This window comes from Mya arenaria, chromosome 4 (genome assembly GCF_026914265.1).
Source record: "Mya arenaria isolate MELC-2E11 chromosome 4, ASM2691426v1".
Classification (NCBI taxonomy): domain Eukaryota; kingdom Metazoa; phylum Mollusca; class Bivalvia; order Myida; family Myidae; genus Mya; species Mya arenaria.
Window position 1 is genome coordinate 29,635,565 of NC_069125.1, and position 9,583 is coordinate 29,645,147.

Here is a 9,583-nt window from a genome sequence, read left to right on the forward strand (position 1 = left end):
AGTAAAGGACTATTCAGGCAACTGAGGCCGCCGATATAGCATTAGTTTAAGCCAGGCTGAAGGACCATACACGAATGACACTTACCCAAAGGCACCGATCCAGTAAAGGACTATTCTATTCAGGCAACTGAGGCCGCCGATATAGCATTAGTTTAAGCCACGCTGAAGGACCATATACCAATGGCACATATCCAAAGGAACCGATCCAGTTATGGACTGTTGAGAAAACTGAGGCCGCCAATACAGCATTAGTTTAAGCCAGGCTGAACGACCATATACCAATGGCACATATCCAAAGGCACCGATCCAGTAAAGGACTATTGAGGCAACTGAGGCCGCCGATACAGCATTAGTTTAAGCCAGGCTAAAGGACCATATACCAATGGCACATATCCAAATGAACCGACCCAGTTATGGACTGTTGAGAAAACTGATGCCGCCAATACAGCATTAGTTTAAGCCAGGCTGAAGGACCATATACCAATGGCACATATCCAAAGGCACCGATCCAGTAAATGATTATTGAGGCAACTGAGGCCGCCGATATAGCATTAGTTTAAGCCAGGCTGAAGGACCATACACGAATGACACTTATCCAAGGGCACCGATCCAGTAACGGACTATTCAGGCAACTGAGGCCACCGATACAGCATTAGATTAAGCCAGGCTGAAGGACCATACACGAAAGACACTTACCCAAAGGCACCGATCCAGTAACACACTATTGAGGCAACTGAGGCCACCGATACAACATTAGTTTAAGCCAGGCTGAAGGACCATATACCAATGGCACATATCCAAATGAACCGATCCAGTAATGGACTGTTGAGAAAACTGAGGCCGCCGATACAGCATTAGTTTAAAGCACGCTGAAGGACCATATACCAATGGCACATATCCAAATGAACCGATCCAGTTATGGACTGTTGAGAAAACTGAGGCCGCCGATACAGCATTAGTTTGAAGCACGCTGAAGGACCATATACCAATGGCACATATCCAAATGAACCGATCCAGTTTTGGACTGTTGAGAAAACTGATGCCGCTGATACACCATTAGTTTATAGCACGCTGAAGGACCATACACCAATGGCACATATCCAAATGAACCGATCCAGTTATGGACTGTTGAGAAAACTGAGGCCGCCGATACAGCATTAGTTTATAGCACGCTGAAGGACCATACACCAATGGCACATATCCAAATGAACCGATCCAGTTATGGACTGTTGAGAAAACTGAGGCCGCCGATACAGCATTAGTTTAAAGCACGCTGAAGGACCATACACCAATGGCACATATCCAAATGAACCGATCCAGTTATGGACTGTTGAGAAAACTGAGGCCGCCGATACAGCATTAGTTTAAGCCAGGCTGAAGGACCATATACCAATGGCACATATCCAAAGGCACCGATCCAGTAAAGGATTATTGAGGCAACTGAGGCCGCCGATATAGCATTAGTTTAAGCCAGGCTGAAGGACCATACACGAATGACACTTATCCAAGGGCACCGATCCAGTAACGGATTATTCAGGCAACTGAGGCCACCGATACAGCATTAGATTAAGCCAGGCTGAAGGACCATACACGAATGACACTTACCCAAAGGCACCGATCCAGTAGCAGGCTATTGAGGCAACTGAGGCCACCGATACAGCATTAGTTTAAGCCAGGCTGAAGGACCATATACCAATGGCACATATCCAAATGAACCGATCCAGTTATGGACTGTTGAGAAAACTGAGGCCGCCGATACAGCATTAGTTTAAAGCACGCTGAAGGACCATACACCAATGGCACATATCCAAATGAACCGATCCAGTAATGGACTGTTGAGAAATCTGAGGCCGCCGATACAGCATTAGTTTAAGCCAGGCTGAAGGACCATACACGAATGAAACTTACCCAAAGGCACCGATCCAGTAACGGACTATTCAGGCAACTGAGGCCACCGATAGAGCATTAGTTTAAGCTAGGCTGAAGGACCATACACGAATGACACTTACCCAAAGGCACCGATCCAGTAACGGACTATTCAAGCAACTGAGGTCACCGATACAGCATTAGTTTAAGCCAGGCTGAAGGACCATGCACGAATGACACTTACCCAAAAGCACCGATCCAGTAAAGGACTATTCAGGCAAATGAGGCCGCCGATATAGCATTAGTTTAAGCCAGGCTGAGGACCATACACGAATGACACTTAATCAAAGGCACCGATCCAGTAAAGGACTATTCAGGTAACTGAGGCCGCCGATATAGCATTAGTTTAAGCCACGCTGAAGGACCATATACCAATGGCACATATCCAAATGAACCGATCCAGTTATGGACTGTTGAGAAAACTGAGGCCGCCAATACAGCATTGGTTTAAGCCAGGCTGAACGACCATATACCAATGGCACATATCCAAAGGCAACGATCCAGTAAAGGACTATTGAGGCAACTGAGGCCGCCGATATAGCATTAGTTTAAGCCAGGCTGAAGGACCATATACCAATGGCACATATCCAAATGAACCGACCCAGTTATGGACTGTTGAGAAACCTGAGGCCGCCGATACAGCATTAGTTTAAAGCACGCTGAAGGACCCATACACCAATGGCACATATCGAAATGAACCGATCCAGTTATGGACTGTTGAGAAAACTGAGGCCGCCGATACAGCATTAGTTTATAGCACGCTGAAGGACCATACACCAATGGCACATATCCAAATGAACCAATCCAGTTATGGACTGTTGAGAAAACTGAGGCCGCCGATACAGCATTAGTTTAAAGCACACTGAAGGACCATACACCAATGGCACATATCCAAATGAACCGATCCAGTTATGGACTGTTGAGAAAACTGAGGCCGATATACAGCATTAGTTTAAGCCAGGCTGAAGGACCATATACCAATGGCACATATCCAAAGGCACCGATCCAGTAAAGGATTATTGAGGCAACTGAGGCCGCCGATATAGCATTAGTTTAAGCCAGGCTGAAGGACCATACACGAATGACACTTATCCAAGGGCACTGATCCAGTAACTGACTATTCAGGCAATTGAGGCCACCGATACAGCATTAGTTTAAGCCAGGCTGAAGGACCATACACGAATGACACTTACCCAAAGGCACCGATCCAGAAACGGACTATTCAGGCAACTGAGGCCACCGATACAGCATTAGTTTAAGCCAGGCTGAAGGACCATATACCAATGGCACATATCCAAATGAACCGATCCAGTTATGGACTGTTGAGAAAACTGAGGCCACCGATACAGCATTAGTTTAAGCCAGGCTGAAGGACCATACACGAATGTCACTTACTCAAAGGCACCGATCCAGTAACGGACTATTCAGGCAAATTAGGCCACCAATACAGCATTAGTTTAAGCCAGGCTGAATATTCACGAATGACACTTACACAAAGGCACCGATCCACTAAAGGACTATTGAGGCAACTGAGGCCGCCGATATAGCATTAGTTTAAGCCAGGCTGAAGGACCATATACCAATGGCACATATCCAAAGGAACCGATCCAGTTATGGACTGTTGAGAAAACTGAGGCCGCCAATACAGCATTAGTTTAAGCCAGGCTGAAGGACCATACACGAATGACACTTACCCAAAGGCACCTATCCAGTAACAGACTATTCAGGCAACTGAGGCCGCCGATATAGCATTAGTTTAAGCCAGGCTGAAGGACCATATACCAATGGCACATATTCAAAGGCACCGATCCAGCAAAGGACTATTGAGGCAACTAAGGCCGCCGATACAGCAATAGTTTAAGCCAGGCTGAAGGACCATACACCAATGGCACATATCCAAATGAACCGATCCAGTTATGGACTGTTGAGAAAACTGAGGCCGCCGATACAGCATTAGTTTAAGCCAGGCTGAAGGACCATATACCAATGGCACATATCCAAAGGCACCGATCCAGTAAAGGACTATTGAGGCAACTGAGGCCGCCGATATAGCATTAGTTTAAGCCAGGCTGAAGGACCATACACGAATTACACTTATCCAAGGGCAACGATCCAGTAACGGACTATTCAGGTAACTGAGGCCACCGATACAGCATTAGATTAAGCCAGGCGGAAGGACCATATACCAATGGCACATATCCAAATGAACCGATCCAGTTATGGACTGTTGAGAAAACCGAGGCCGCCGATACAGCATTAGTTTAAAGCACGCTGAAGGACCATACACCAATGGCACATATCCAAATGAACCGATCCAGTTATGGACTGTTGAGAAAACTGAGGCCGCCGATACAGCATTAGTTTAAAACACGCTGAAGGACCATACACCAATGGCACATATCAAAATGAACCGGTCCAGTTATGGACTGTTGAGAAAACTGAGGCCGCCGATACAGCATTAGTTTAAAGCACGCTGAAGGACCATACACCAATGGCACATATCCAAATGAACCGATCCAGTAATGGACTGTTGAGAAAACTGAGGCCGCCGATACAGCATTAGTTTAAGCCAGGCTGAAGGACCATACAGGAATGACACTTACCCAAAGGCACCGATCCAGTAACGGACTATTCAGGCAAATGAGACCACCGATACAGCATTAGTTTAAGCTAGGCTGAAGGACCATACACGAATGACACTTACCCAAAGGCACCGATCCAGTAACGGACTATTCAGGCAACTGAGGCCACCGATACAGCATTAGTTTAAGCCAGGCTGAAGGACCATGCACGAATGACACTTACCCAAAAGCACCGATCCAGTAAAGGACTATTCAGGCAACTGAGGCCGCCGATATAGCATTAGTTTAAGCCAGGCTGAAGGACCATACACGAATGACACTTACCCAAAGGCACCGATCCAGTAAAGGACTATTCTATTCAGGCAACTGAGGCCGCCGATATAGCATTAGTTTAAGCCACGCTGAAGGACCATATACCAATGGCACATATCCAAAGGAACCGATCCAGTTATGGACTGTTGAGAAAACTGAGGCCGCCAATACAGCATTAGTTTAAGCCAGGCTGAACGACCATATACCAATGGCACATATCCAAAGGCACCGATCCAGTAAAGGACTATTGAGGCAACTGAGGCCGCCGATACAGCATTAGTTTAAGCCAGGCTAAAGGACCATATACCAATGGCACATATCCAAATGAACCGACCCAGTTATGGACTGTTGAGAAAACTGATGCCGCCAATACAGCATTAGTTTAAGCCAGGCTGAAGGACCATATACCAATGGCACATATCCAAAGGCACCGATCCAGTAAATGATTATTGAGGCAACTGAGGCCGCCGATATAGCATTAGTTTAAGCCAGGCTGAAGGACCATACACGAATGACACTTATCCAAGGGCACCGATCCAGTAACGGACTATTCAGGCAACTGAGGCCACCGATACAGCATTAGATTAAGCCAGGCTGAAGGACCATACACGAAAGACACTTACCCAAAGGCACCGATCCAGTAACACACTATTGAGGCAACTGAGGCCACCGATACAACATTAGTTTAAGCCAGGCTGAAGGACCATATACCAATGGCACATATCCAAATGAACCGATCCAGTAATGGACTGTTGAGAAAACTGAGGCCGCCGATACAGCATTAGTTTAAAGCACGCTGAAGGACCATATACCAATGGCACATATCCAAATGAACCGATCCAGTTATGGACTGTTGAGAAAACTGAGGCCGCCGATACAGCATTAGTTTGAAGCACGCTGAAGGACCATATACCAATGGCACATATCCAAATGAACCGATCCAGTTTTGGACTGTTGAGAAAACTGATGCCGCTGATACACCATTAGTTTATAGCACGCTGAAGGACCATACACCAATGGCACATATCCAAATGAACCGATCCAGTTATGGACTGTTGAGAAAACTGAGGCCGCCGATACAGCATTAGTTTATAGCACGCTGAAGGACCATACACCAATGGCACATATCCAAATGAACCGATCCAGTTATGGACTGTTGAGAAAACTGAGGCCGCCGATACAGCATTAGTTTAAAGCACGCTGAAGGACCATACACCAATGGCACATATCCAAATGAACCGATCCAGTTATGGACTGTTGAGAAAACTGAGGCCGCCGATACAGCATTAGTTTAAGCCAGGCTGAAGGACCATATACCAATGGCACATATCCAAAGGCACCGATCCAGTAAAGGATTATTGAGGCAACTGAGGCCGCCGATATAGCATTAGTTTAAGCCAGGCTGAAGGACCATACACGAATGACACTTATCCAAGGGCACCGATCCAGTAACGGATTATTCAGGCAACTGAGGCCACCGATACAGCATTAGATTAAGCCAGGCTGAAGGACCATACACGAATGACACTTACCCAAAGGCACCGATCCAGTAGCAGGCTATTGAGGCAACTGAGGCCACCGATACAGCATTAGTTTAAGCCAGGCTGAAGGACCATATACCAATGGCACATATCCAAATGAACCGATCCAGTTATGGACTGTTGAGAAAACTGAGGCCGCCGATACAGCATTAGTTTAAAGCACGCTGAAGGACCATACACCAATGGCACATATCCAAATGAACCGATCCAGTAATGGACTGTTGAGTAAACTGAGGCCGCCGATACAGCATTAGTTTAAGCCAGGCTGAAGGACCATACACGAATGACACTTACCCAAAGGCACCGATCCAGTAACGGACTATTCAGGCAACTGAGGCCACCGATACAGCATTAGTTTAAGCTAGGCTGAAGGACCATACACGAATGACACTTACCCAAAGGCACCGATCCAGTAACGGACTATTCAAGCAACTGAGGTCACCGATACAGCATTAGTTTAAGCCAGGCTGAAGGACCATGCACGAATGACACTTACCCAAAAGCACCGATCCAGTAAAGGACTATTCAGGCAAATGAGGCCGCCGATATAGCATTAGTTTAAGCCAGGCTGAGGACCATACACGAATGACACTTAATCAAAGGCACCGATCCAGTAAAGGACTATTCAGGTAACTGAGGCCGCCGATATAGCATTAGTTTAAGCCACGCTGAAGGACCATATACCAATGGCACATATCCAAATGAACCGATCCAGTTATGGACTGTTGAGAAAACTGAGGCCGCCAATACAGCATTGGTTTAAGCCAGGCTGAACGACCATATACCAATGGCACATATCCAAAGGCAACGATACAGTAAAGGACTATTGAGGCAACTGAGGCCGCCGATATAGCATTAGTTTAAGCCAGGCTGAAGGACCATATACCAATGGCACATATCCAAATGAACCGACCCAGTTATGGACTGTTGAGAAACCTGAGGCCGCCGATACAGCATTAGTTTAAAGCACGCTGAAGGACCCATACACCAATGGCACATATCGAAATGAACCGATCCAGTTATGGACTGTTGAGAAAACTGAGGCCGCCGATACAGCATTAGTTTATAGCACGCTGAAGGACCATACACCAATGGCACATATCCAAATGAACCAATCCAGTTATGGACTGTTGAGAAAACTGAGGCCGCCGATACAGCATTAGTTTAAAGCACACTGAAGGACCATACACCAATGGCACATATCCAAATGAACCGATCCAGTTATGGACTGTTGAGAAAACTGAGGCCGATATACAGCATTAGTTTAAGCCAGGCTGAAGGACCATATACCAATGGCACATATCCAAAGGCACCGATCCAGTAAAGGATTATTGAGGCAACTGAGGCCGCCGATATAGCATTAGTTTAAGCCAGGCTGAAGGACCATACACGAATGACACTTATCCAAGGGCACCGATCCAGTAACTGACTATTCAGGCAATTGAGGCCACCGATACAGCATTAGTTTAAGCCAGGCTGAAGGACCATACACGAATGACACTTACCCAAAGGCACCGATCCAGAAACGGACTATTCAGGCAACTGAGGCCACCGATACAGCATTAGTTTAAGCCAGGCTGAAGGACCATATACCAATGGCACATATCCAAATGAACCGATCCAGTTATGGACTGTTGAGAAAACTGAGGCCACCGATACAGCATTAGTTTAAGCCAGGCTGAAGGACCATACACGAATGTCACTTACTCAAAGGCACCGATCCAGTAACGGACTATTCAGGCAACTTAGGCCACCAATACAGCATTAGTTTAAGCCAGGCTGAATATTCACGAATGACACTTACACAAAGGCACCGATCCACTAAAGGACTATTGAGGCAACTGAGGCCGCCGATATAGCATTAGTTTAAGCCAGGCTGAAGGACCATATACCAATGGCACATATCCAAAGGAACCGATCCAGTTATGGACTGTTGAGAAAACTGAGGCCGCCAATACAGCATTAGTTTAAGCCAGGCTGAAGGACCATACACGAATGACACTTACCCAAAGGCACCTATCCAGTAACAGACTATTCAGGCAACTGAGGCCGCCGATATAGCATTAGTTTAAGCCAGGCTGAAGGACCATATACCAATGGCACATATTCAAAGGCACCGATCCAGCAAAGGACTATTGAGGCAACTAAGGCCGCCGATACAGCAATAGTTTAAGCCAGGCTGAAGGACCATACACCAATGGCACATATCCAAATGAACCGATCCAGTTATGGACTGTTGAGAAAACTGAGGCCGCCGATACAGCATTAGTTTAAAGCACGCTGAAGGACCATACACCAATGGCACATATCGAAATGAACCGATCCAGTTATGGACTGTTGAGAAAACTGAGGCCGCCGATACAGCATTAGTTTAAAGCACGCTGAAGGACCATACACTAATGGCACATATCCAAATGAACCGATCCAGTTATGGACTGTTGAGAAAACTGAGGCCGCCGATACAACATTAGTTTAAAGCACGCTAAAGGACCATATACCAATGGTACATATCCAAATGAACCGATCCAGTTATGGACTGTTGAGAAAACTGAGGCCGCCGATACAACATTAGTTTAAAGCACGCTAAAGGACCATACACCAATGGCACATATCCAAATGAACCGATCCAGTAATGGACTGTTGAGAAAACTGAGGCCGCCGATACAACATTAGTTTAAAGCACGCTAAAGGACCATATACCAATGGTACATATCCAAATGAACCGATCCAGTTATGGACTGTTGAGAAAACTGAAGCCGCCGATACAGCATTAGTTTAAAGCACGCTGAAGGACCATACACCAATGGCACATATCGAAATGAACCGATCCAGTTATGGACTGTTGAGAAAACTGAGGCCGCCGATACAGCATTAGTTTATAGCACGCTGAAGGACCATACACCAATGGCACATATCCAAATGAACCGATCCAGTTATGGACTGTTGAGAAAACTGAGGCCGCCGATACAGCATTAGTTTAAGCCAGGCTGAAGGACCATATACCAATTGCACATATCCAAAGGCACCGATCCAGTAAAGGATTATTGAGGCAACTAAGGCCGCCGATACAGCATTAGTTTAAGCCAGGCTGAAGGACCATACACCAATGGCACATATCCAAAGGCACCCGTCCAGTAAAGGACTGTTGAGAAAACTGAGTTAAAAACTGCACTCTCACAGATTGAACGTCTTGACATTTTTTTGTCGTGGAACATGCCAATT